We start from the raw sequence: 9925 nt of genomic DNA, 5'->3' as shown, positions 1-9925 counted from the left end.
TATGGCAGGATCATTGCTATACAAATTCATTTCAGCTGGAAAGATAACTTGTACTTCACCAAATAGATGATGTGGAATGAACAAAAATTTTGTTTTATCCGGAAATTAATCTAACAGCGATCAAAATCGTTATGCTATTTATAGACCTGATGTTGTTACCTACTGTAAGTCCCTCAAAATTTCTACATAAAATTCAGGCAAAGAAAAAAATACGAACATACATTACCTGATACTTGGCATTAAGAAAAAAATACATTTTATCTTAATAAATGACAACCAGAAAAGTAATTTGATTTAAAAGAATAATTTTCAACTCCATATTAATAAAGAAAAGAGTAAGACAACTGAAGAAAAAATAACAAATAAGAAATAGTTCTCATACGAAGAGAACAGAATAATGGGAACAAGAATTTATACAGCAGTAAAGAACGAGGTCAAAATTTTAATTTCCAGACAAATACTAAAAAATAACAAAATAAGAAATAGTTCTCATACGAAGAGAATAGAATGAAAGAAATGAAATTTATACAGTAGTAAAGAGCGATGACAAAAATTCTAATTTCTAGGCAAATACTAAAATGGAAACAGGTAAATTTACACTCACAACAAACACAAGAACCTGATAAAGCTAGCAAACAACGAAAACAAAATTACTTCGAAGGTCGTTTATCCTTAAAGAAGAAAGGGGCAAACCAAAAAAAAAGTAAAATAAAAAATAAACTAAACGAGACTAGCGGGGAATAAAAACACTCACGATCGAGGAACTGGAATACCAGAAAAAAAATCGAATCTCGTTAAAAAGACGGCTCTTAAACACCCCCCCCCCCCCCCTTTCTCAGATACCCCCCCCCCCCAAGGCCCATGCACAGGCATCGTACAAGGGGAAATGAGAGGAGAGAAGAGAGGAGGAGGAAAGGGAATGGGGGGGGGGGGGAGGGAAACCGAAACCCATTATGAGAATGTCGATAAAGAAACTTGAAACCCGTGAAATTGGTCCAATAATATCGCCGCTCCAGAAATATCACTTCGGCGATCTCACTTCAACGGAACCAGCAGGAGCAAAAATGTTAACGAAAGCCATAAATTATATTCTGAATTTTTTAATATTACCAAAAAAAAAAAAAATTAATATTACCAAACACGATAAATTATATTCTTAAAAAACTTGAGATATTACCAAAAACGATAAATTATATACTGAATAAGTTTTTAATATTACCCCCAAAAACGTTAAATTATATTCTAAAAAGATTTTAGCATAAAAAATTATAAATTACATTCTAAAAAAACTTTTACTACTACCAAAAAACGATAAATTATATTCTAAAAAAAATTAATTTTACCATAAACTGTAAATTCAACTTATTTTTACTCTTGTTTCTTTCCTATCTTTTCCTTTTTAAACATGGACGTTACCCTTCTTTTATGGCTGCTCTCCCTAAAACTTAACCTCTCGACAACACGAAAGTTTGACTGTCCATCTCTCTCTGTCAAACACACGCACATATTTCCCTAAAAAAGAATGTCTCCCTTCTTTCGAAAACTTCTTTGTCACTTTTTATAAGCAATCGATCATTAATTCCGTCCCCCCCCCCCCTCAAGGTCTCATCTCCCTGGTGGCCAACGACTGAAAAATAAGGGACGTCGTTAGAATTTACTTCCGAGAGAGAGAGAGAGAGGAGAGAGAGAGAGAGAGAGAGAAGAGAGAGGAGAGAGAGAGAGAGAGAGAAGAGAGATTCCTTCACGGGTCATTCTGCCCAATATCAAGGGATCAGATTACGGAATCTGTTCGCTGATTTTTGGTTGCGTTAGATGGCTCAATAAATATTAATAATGGTAGTAGTAGTAGTAGTAGTAGTAGTAGTAGTAGTAGTAGTAGTAGTAGTAGTAGTAGTAGTAGTAGTAGTAGTAGTAGTAATAATAATAATAATAATAATAATAATAATCTTTATTTCAGCTTCTCAATTGAGAAAAGGCGATACGAAATTAACTGAATAATGGGGGTAGAATCAAAGTCTAATACTCTACGTGATAATTATAGAACTCTCTCTCTCTCTCTCTCTCTCTCTCTCTCTCTCTCTCTCTCTCTCTCTCTCTCTCTCTCTCTCTCACCTCATCACTCCACCAGTTAGCCTCACCCAAGCTCCCAATCTCTTCAAGTTTTCCAGACAATTTCCCAGCAATCTCATCTAAAAACGAGAGAGAGAGAGAGAGAGAGAGAGAGAGAGAGAGAGAGAGAGAGAGAGAGAGAGAGAGATATTTACTTCGGATTTTACAAGGGAAAAATATCAGAAGTCTGAAAATTGAGAGAGAGAGAGAGAGAGAGAGAGAGAGAGAGAGAGAGAGAGAGAGAGAGAGAGAGAGATTTTACAATGGAAAAATATCAGAAGCCTGGAGAGAGAGAGAGAGAGAGAGAGAGAGAGAGAGAGAGAGAGAGAGAGAGAGATAGAGAGAATTTACTTCGGCTTTTATAAGGAAAAAAATATCTGAAGTCTCAAAATTCGAAGTTCGAGGGTGAAAAAAACTTTGAAGTGCAAGAAAAAATTCTCGAGAGGAGAGGGTGTGCCAATCAAAGCGACACTATTAAACTCCTTTAAGAACTCCAACTTTCAACGTAGACAAAAAAAAAAAATAGAGGCGACTCAGATACGTGACGAAACAGCTATTATTATTATTATTACTTGCTAAGCCACAACCCTAGTTGGAAATGCAGGATGCTATAAGCTCAAGTGCCCCAACAGGGAAAATAGCCCAGTGAGAAAAGGAAACAAGTTTAACAAAACAAGAGGAAGAGAAATTAGATAGAATAGTGTGCCCGAGTGTACCCTCAAGCAGAGAACTCTTAGTTGGATATCGGATAAAATCAATAAAAATTAAATGTTGCTTAATTTTAAAGCAATGGCGGGTGAAAAATAACTAAGTAAGAGAAATTACTCAAATAAAGTGTATGCAACCCGTCAAAAATAACGGCTGAATATTTAGAATCCCACACACACGCAGATTCAACCCTTCTCACCCCTGCCCCTTTCCTAATTATAATCCCTATCACCAGGGTATGACTATTCCCTCTACCCGAAGGGCGGGGAGAGACCGAGTATTGTCGGGGCGTGCGATAGGAAAGATATATATATATATATATATATATATATATATATATATATATATATATATATATATATATATATATACACATACACACACATATATGTATATATATACTGTATAAATATATATATATATATATATATATATATATATATATATATATATATATGTATGTATATATATATATATATGTATATATATATATATATATATATATATATATATATGTATGTTTGTGTATGTATACACTTTCTCTTTACTATATAAGGGAGATGACAGAACATTAAATATAAATTACAGATGAACTTAAACAAAATCTCCAAATCGGTCAGTCCTACAAATTAGGGAGTATTGGGCACACAGCTTTATGCAACACTCAGTAATAATTAAAATATTTAAGTATGTAGTTTTATTGACATTCCGCTCTCCAAATGTCATCTATCAGACACAATTATTCTTTTGTATTTCTAATTTCTGCACACACACACCCTTCACCTTTGTCTCACTAAGAACAAAAATATCTAATAATGGTATTCAGTTTATAAATATTTGATTGTCACTTTTATAACATTAAGTGTCTATAGTTAAGAGAATAATACATTGACATATTTTATAACATTAGGTGTCTATAATTAGAGAATATAAAATTACCACTTTTATAACATTAGCCTACGTGTCTATAGTCAGAGAATATAAAATTACCACTATAATAACATTACGAGTCTATAGTCAAAGAACATCAAATTACCACTTTTATAGCATTGCGAATCTATAGTTAGAAAACATCAAATTACCACTTTTATAACATTACGAGTCTATAGTCAGAGAATATCAAATTACCACTTTTATAACATTACATGTCTATAGTCAAAGAATGTCAAATTAACCCATTTATAACATTACATGTCTATAGTCAGAAAACATCAAATTACCACTTTTATAACATAACGAGTCTATAGTCAGAGAATATCAAATTACCACTTTTATAACATTACATGTCTATAGTCAAAGAATGTCAAATTAACCCATTTATAACATTACATGTCTATAGTCAGAAAACATCAAATTACCACTTTTATAAAATAACGAGTCTATAGTCTGAGAACATCAAATTACCACTTTTATAACATTACGTGTCTATAGTTAAGGGAATATTACATCGTCACTTTTATAAAATTACGTATCTATAGTGAGAGAATATCATATTACCACTTTTATAACATTAGCCTACGTGTCTACAGTAGAGTCAGAGAATATCAAATTATCACTTTCATAATGGTGATAAGTGATGAAGTCTTGTAGATGAAGACAGACGATTGCAAGGATGGAGAAGTAATGGAGAAGTAAAATCCTGAGTCGTGGATTGCATTTATTCCACACAGCAAGGGGTAATGTACAGTGGTGCTCTGCAAAGCGTACAGCTCGTGCCAAGAGAAGCAAGAAGACTCTTTATGCGCATGCGTTTGTAACGTACAGAACTTATGAATTGCAAAGGGTACATATATGAAAGATAATATATGCAATAACCTACACACAACATTACGTATCTATAGTCAGAGAATACCAAATTACCACTTTCATAACATTACGTATCTAAAGTCAGAGAATATAAAATTACCACTTTTATAACATTACGTATCTAAAGTCAGAGAATGTCAAATTACCACTTTTATAACATTACGTATCTAAAGTCAGAGAATGTCAAATTACCACTTTTATAACATTACGTACCTAAAGTCGGAGAATATAAAATTATCACTTTCATAATATTACGTATCTAAAGTCAGAGAATATCAAATTACCACTTTCATAACATTATGTGCCTGAAGTCAGAGAATATCAAATTACCACTTTCATAACATTACGTGTCTAAGGTCAGAGACTATCAAATTACCACTTTCATAACATTATGTGTCTGAAGTCAGAGAACATCAAATTACCACTTTCATAACATTATGTGTCTGAAGTCAGAGACTATCAAATTACCACTTTCATAACATTACGTGTCTGAAGTCAGAGACTATCAAATTACCACTTTCATAACATTACGTGTCTAAGGTCAGAGACTATCAAATTACCACTTTCATAACATTACGTGTCTGAAGTCAGAGAACATCAAATTACCACTTTCATAACATTACGTGTCTGAAGTCAGAGAACATCAAATTACCACTTTCATAACATTACGTGTCTGAAGTCAGAGAACATCAAATTACCACTTTCATAACATTACGTATCTAAAGTCAGAGAACATCAAATTACCACTTTCATAACATTACGTATCTATAGTCAGAGAACATCAAATTACCACTTTCATAACATTACGTATCTAAAGTCAGAGAACATCAAATTACCACTTTCATAACATTACGTATCTAAAGTCAGAGTAAATCAAATTACCACTTTCATAACATTATGTGTCTGAAGTCAGAGAATATCAAATTACCACTTTTATAACATTATGTCTGAAGTCAGAGACTATCAAATTACCCCTTTTATAACATTATGTGTCTAAAGTCAGAGAATATCAAATTACCCCTTTTATAACATTATGTGTCTAAAGTCAGAGAATATCAAATTACCACTTTCATAACATTATGTGTCTAAAGTCAGAGAATATCAAATTACCCCTTTTATAACATTATGTGTCTGAAGTCAGAGAATATCAAATTACCCCTTTTATAACATTATGTGTCTGAAGTCAGAGACTATCAAATTACCACTTTCATAACATTACGTGTCTAAGGTCAGAGAACATCAAATTACCACTTTCATAACATTACGTGTCTGAAGTCAGAGAACATCAAATTACCACTTTCATAACATTACGTATCTAAAGTCAGAGACTATCAAATTACCACTTTCATAACATTACGTATCTAAAGTCAGAGTAAATCAAATTACCACTTTCATAACATTACGTATCTAAGGTCAGAGAATATCAAATTACCCCTTTTATAACATTATGTGTCTAAAGTCAGAGAATATCAAATTACCCCTTTTATAACATTATGTGTCTGAAGTCAGAGACTATCAAATTACCACTTTCATAACATTACGTGTCTAAGGTCAGAGAACATCAAATTACCACTTTCATAACATTACGTGTCTGAAGTCAGAGAACATCAAATTACCACTTTCATAACATTACGTATCTAAAGTCAGAGTCTATCAAATTACCACTTTCATAACATTACGTATCTAAAGTCAGAGTAAATCAAATTACCACTTTCATAACATTACGTATCTAAGGTCAGAGAATATCAAATTACCACTTTCATAATATTACGTATCTAAGGTCAGAGAATATCAGATTACCACTTTTATAACATTACGTAACTATGGTCAGAGAACATCAAATAACCACTTTTATAATATTACGTATCTATGGTCAGAGAACATCAAATTACCACTTTTATAACATTACGTATCTATGGTCAGAGAACATCAAATTACCACTTTTATAACATTACGTATCTATGGTCAGAGAACATCAAATAACCACTTTTATAACATTACGTATCTATGGTCAGAGAACATCAAATTACCACTTTTATAACATTATGTGTCTAAAGTCAGAGAATATCAAATTACCACTTTCATAACATTACGTATCTATGGTCAGTGAACACCAAATAACCACTTTTATAACTACGTATCTAAAGTCAGAGAATATCAAATTACCACTTTCATAACATTACGTATCTGTGGTCAGAGAACACCAAATAACCACTTTTATAACTACGTATCTAAAGTCAGAGAATATCAAATTACCACTTTCATAACATTACGTATCTGTGGTCAGAGAACACCAAATAACCACTTTTATAACTACGTATCTAAAGTCAGAGAATATCAAATTACCACTTTCATAACATTACGTATCTATGGTCAGAGAACATCAAATAACCACTTTTACAGCATTACGTGTTTATAGTTAAGACAATATTACATTGTCACTTTTATAACATTACGTATCTATAGCTAGAGAAAAGAAAAAGAGACAAACGTAAACAAAAACAAGATCCCAAAGAAATCCTTCTTGATCCAACCGTCTGCTCCCTTCCCCCTTCGGCGGAAGCAATGAGTTGAACGTCGCGGGGGCGGCCCTTAAGCGACCTCCCATTATTACTATCAATACTTGATACATGTTTCCTTTTGGACACAATGGCGTTGCTTTATTTTTTCTCAATATGATCCCGAGTTCGCTTCGTTTATACATAAGTAGATGAGCAGAGCAGAAGCAATTCTTTCATTTGACCATTCTATGATAGCTATTGTAGGCATTGATAATAAGCAATGAAATTAAAGTTACAGTCTATAGTGTGTGTGTGTGTGTGTGTGTGTGTGTGTGTGTGTGTGTTCACAAACGATATGCTTAAAAAGTATAACAATCCAAAAGAAGAATAAACTCATTTCTGCATTTTCTTCTTTCAACTGATATCTTCAGGCTCACCCCTAAAAAGTATGATAGATTTGTAGTAATTTCTCACTAACAGTGATTAATGAAGTGAATAAGTTAAAAATTATTTCGAATTCTTCACAATTTTCATGATCTTTTTTTATCCTTTTGACGAAAATAACTATACAAATCAAGACAAAATTAATGACTCACCATATTTTCAATCTGTTGAAGTTTTTTAAAATGAATGAATGACTTTCAACATAAGCGTGGTTATGAGATTGGGGTCTTCTACAGGCATGACACGAAAGGTCATTTCTTGATGACCTTTGATTAATTTTCTTTAAGATAAAAATGCAATATTTGGTCAATGAAACACTGACCAGAGGATAGGGCTCTTGTTTAAATTTCACTTTTCGTAAACTTTTTAGCGAAGTTCCGAGGGTGTATTTTTGGGCAAAGTTAATAGCATGGATATAGAAGTATGGATTAAGTTGAGCCAATGTATTACTGAGCCTTACTTCCAAGACCTTTATGAACTGCATTTATAATGTTTAGTTCTTGTTTACATGCTTTTAGAGGTATGTTTCAGTTAAAATATATTAAGGATAAAATAATGGGTGCTGTATATTTCATTAAACTACAATGTCTAAGCCTATTACAATGCCCCGTTACAATCATATATTTGTATCATGGTCAAAGCAAACCAATTTTGATACCTTTAGACTCATCTTATATAACAGAACGTTATACACTTTTCTGAAATCCTGTTTAGATTACATGAAAAATAAAGAGTATTAAAGAACATTAGTATCGTCTAAATAGAAATTTACATTTAGATTTGCAACTATAGATACTATTATCTTTATTAATTGACTGGACCATAGTTAATTAGCGTTACTGACACCAGGATATTATCTCAGACAAAAATGCATGAAGCAAAAAGAGAAAATACGAAAAGAAAATCTGCAAGAACAAAACCTAAGACTTCCGAGAAAAATTTGCAATAAATCAGTAAAAAGTTCTTATCAACTTTATTCCCAAGTTTTAATGCGGTAGCAAGCTGACCCCTCTTACCCTCACCCGGGGGTCCTAGCCCCCTCTCAATGCCAGCACAGGGAAGATAGGCCAGTTCTTGCCACTAATTAAACAGGAAGAAATTCCCGAAAATTAAACGGGAAGAAATTTCCGAAGATCAAACGGGAAGAAATTCCCAAAAATTAAACGGGAAGATATTCACGAAAGTTAAACGGGAAGATATTCACGAAAGTTAAACGGGAAGATATTCACGAAAGTTAAACGGGAAGATATTCACGAAAGCTAAACGGGAAGATATTCACGAAAGCTAAACGGGAAGATATTCACGAAAGCTAAACGGGAAGATATTCACGAAAGCTAAACGGGAAGATATTCACGAAAGCTAAACGGGAAGATATTCACGAAAGTTAAACGAGGAAGATATTCACGAAAGTTAAACGGGAAGAAATTCACGAAAATTGAACAGTTATCAATTCACGAACATTGAACAGTTATCAATTCACGAAAATTAAACAGGAAGAAATTCACGAAAGTTAAACGGGAAGAAATTCACGAAAATTGAACAGTTATCAATTCACGAACATTGAACAGTTATCAATTCACGAACATTGAACAGTTATCAATTCACGAACATTGAACAGTTATCAATTCACGAAAATTAAACAGGAAGAAATTCACGAAAGTTAAACGGGAAGAAATTCACGAAAATTAAACAGTTATCAATTCACGAAACATTGAACGGTTATCAAGTCACGAAAATTAAACAGGAAGAAATTCACAAAAATTAAAATACGCTCTGTAAAATATTTGTTGTATTTATGAGTATTTTTACATATAATGTACATGCTAAACAAGGCCACGACCAAACAAATAAACGTTCATTTATTTTCCATAGAAAGGAATGAAATGAAATACAGAATAAATGCAAATAAAATAAATCCGTATACTGTATATGTAAATCTTTCGTGCATATTATTACACTTTAAACTGCAAGATCTTGTCATAGTACCATACTGCGATATATGCTTTGATATATATATATTTTCTGATATTGACAAAAATTACTTTATGATAAATATTCCAAAAGTAATTGCAAAAAAAAAAAAATATGTTGTTATTAACCTTGTTATCGATAAAATATCTCAATTCATGTAAATCTTAGTAATTCGATAAAGAACTAATGAAATGTAAAATAGATAGAACACCCTAATTGTTAAATCAAAATTACGTTTCCGGCAAAATCAATTGTATACAAGGAGACATTTTAAGATAATCTAAATAAAAATAATATAATTAGATAACTTATCGTTTATTAAATCAATAAACATTTCCCCCATAATTAAGAAAACTAAAAAGTACATTTGCTCCTCGCCATTCGAT

Source organism: Palaemon carinicauda, chromosome 15, assembly GCF_036898095.1.
Source record: "Palaemon carinicauda isolate YSFRI2023 chromosome 15, ASM3689809v2, whole genome shotgun sequence".
Classification (NCBI taxonomy): domain Eukaryota; kingdom Metazoa; phylum Arthropoda; class Malacostraca; order Decapoda; family Palaemonidae; genus Palaemon; species Palaemon carinicauda.
The sequence above is the reverse complement of the archived record's forward strand: the minus strand, read 5'-3'. Positions refer to the sequence as shown.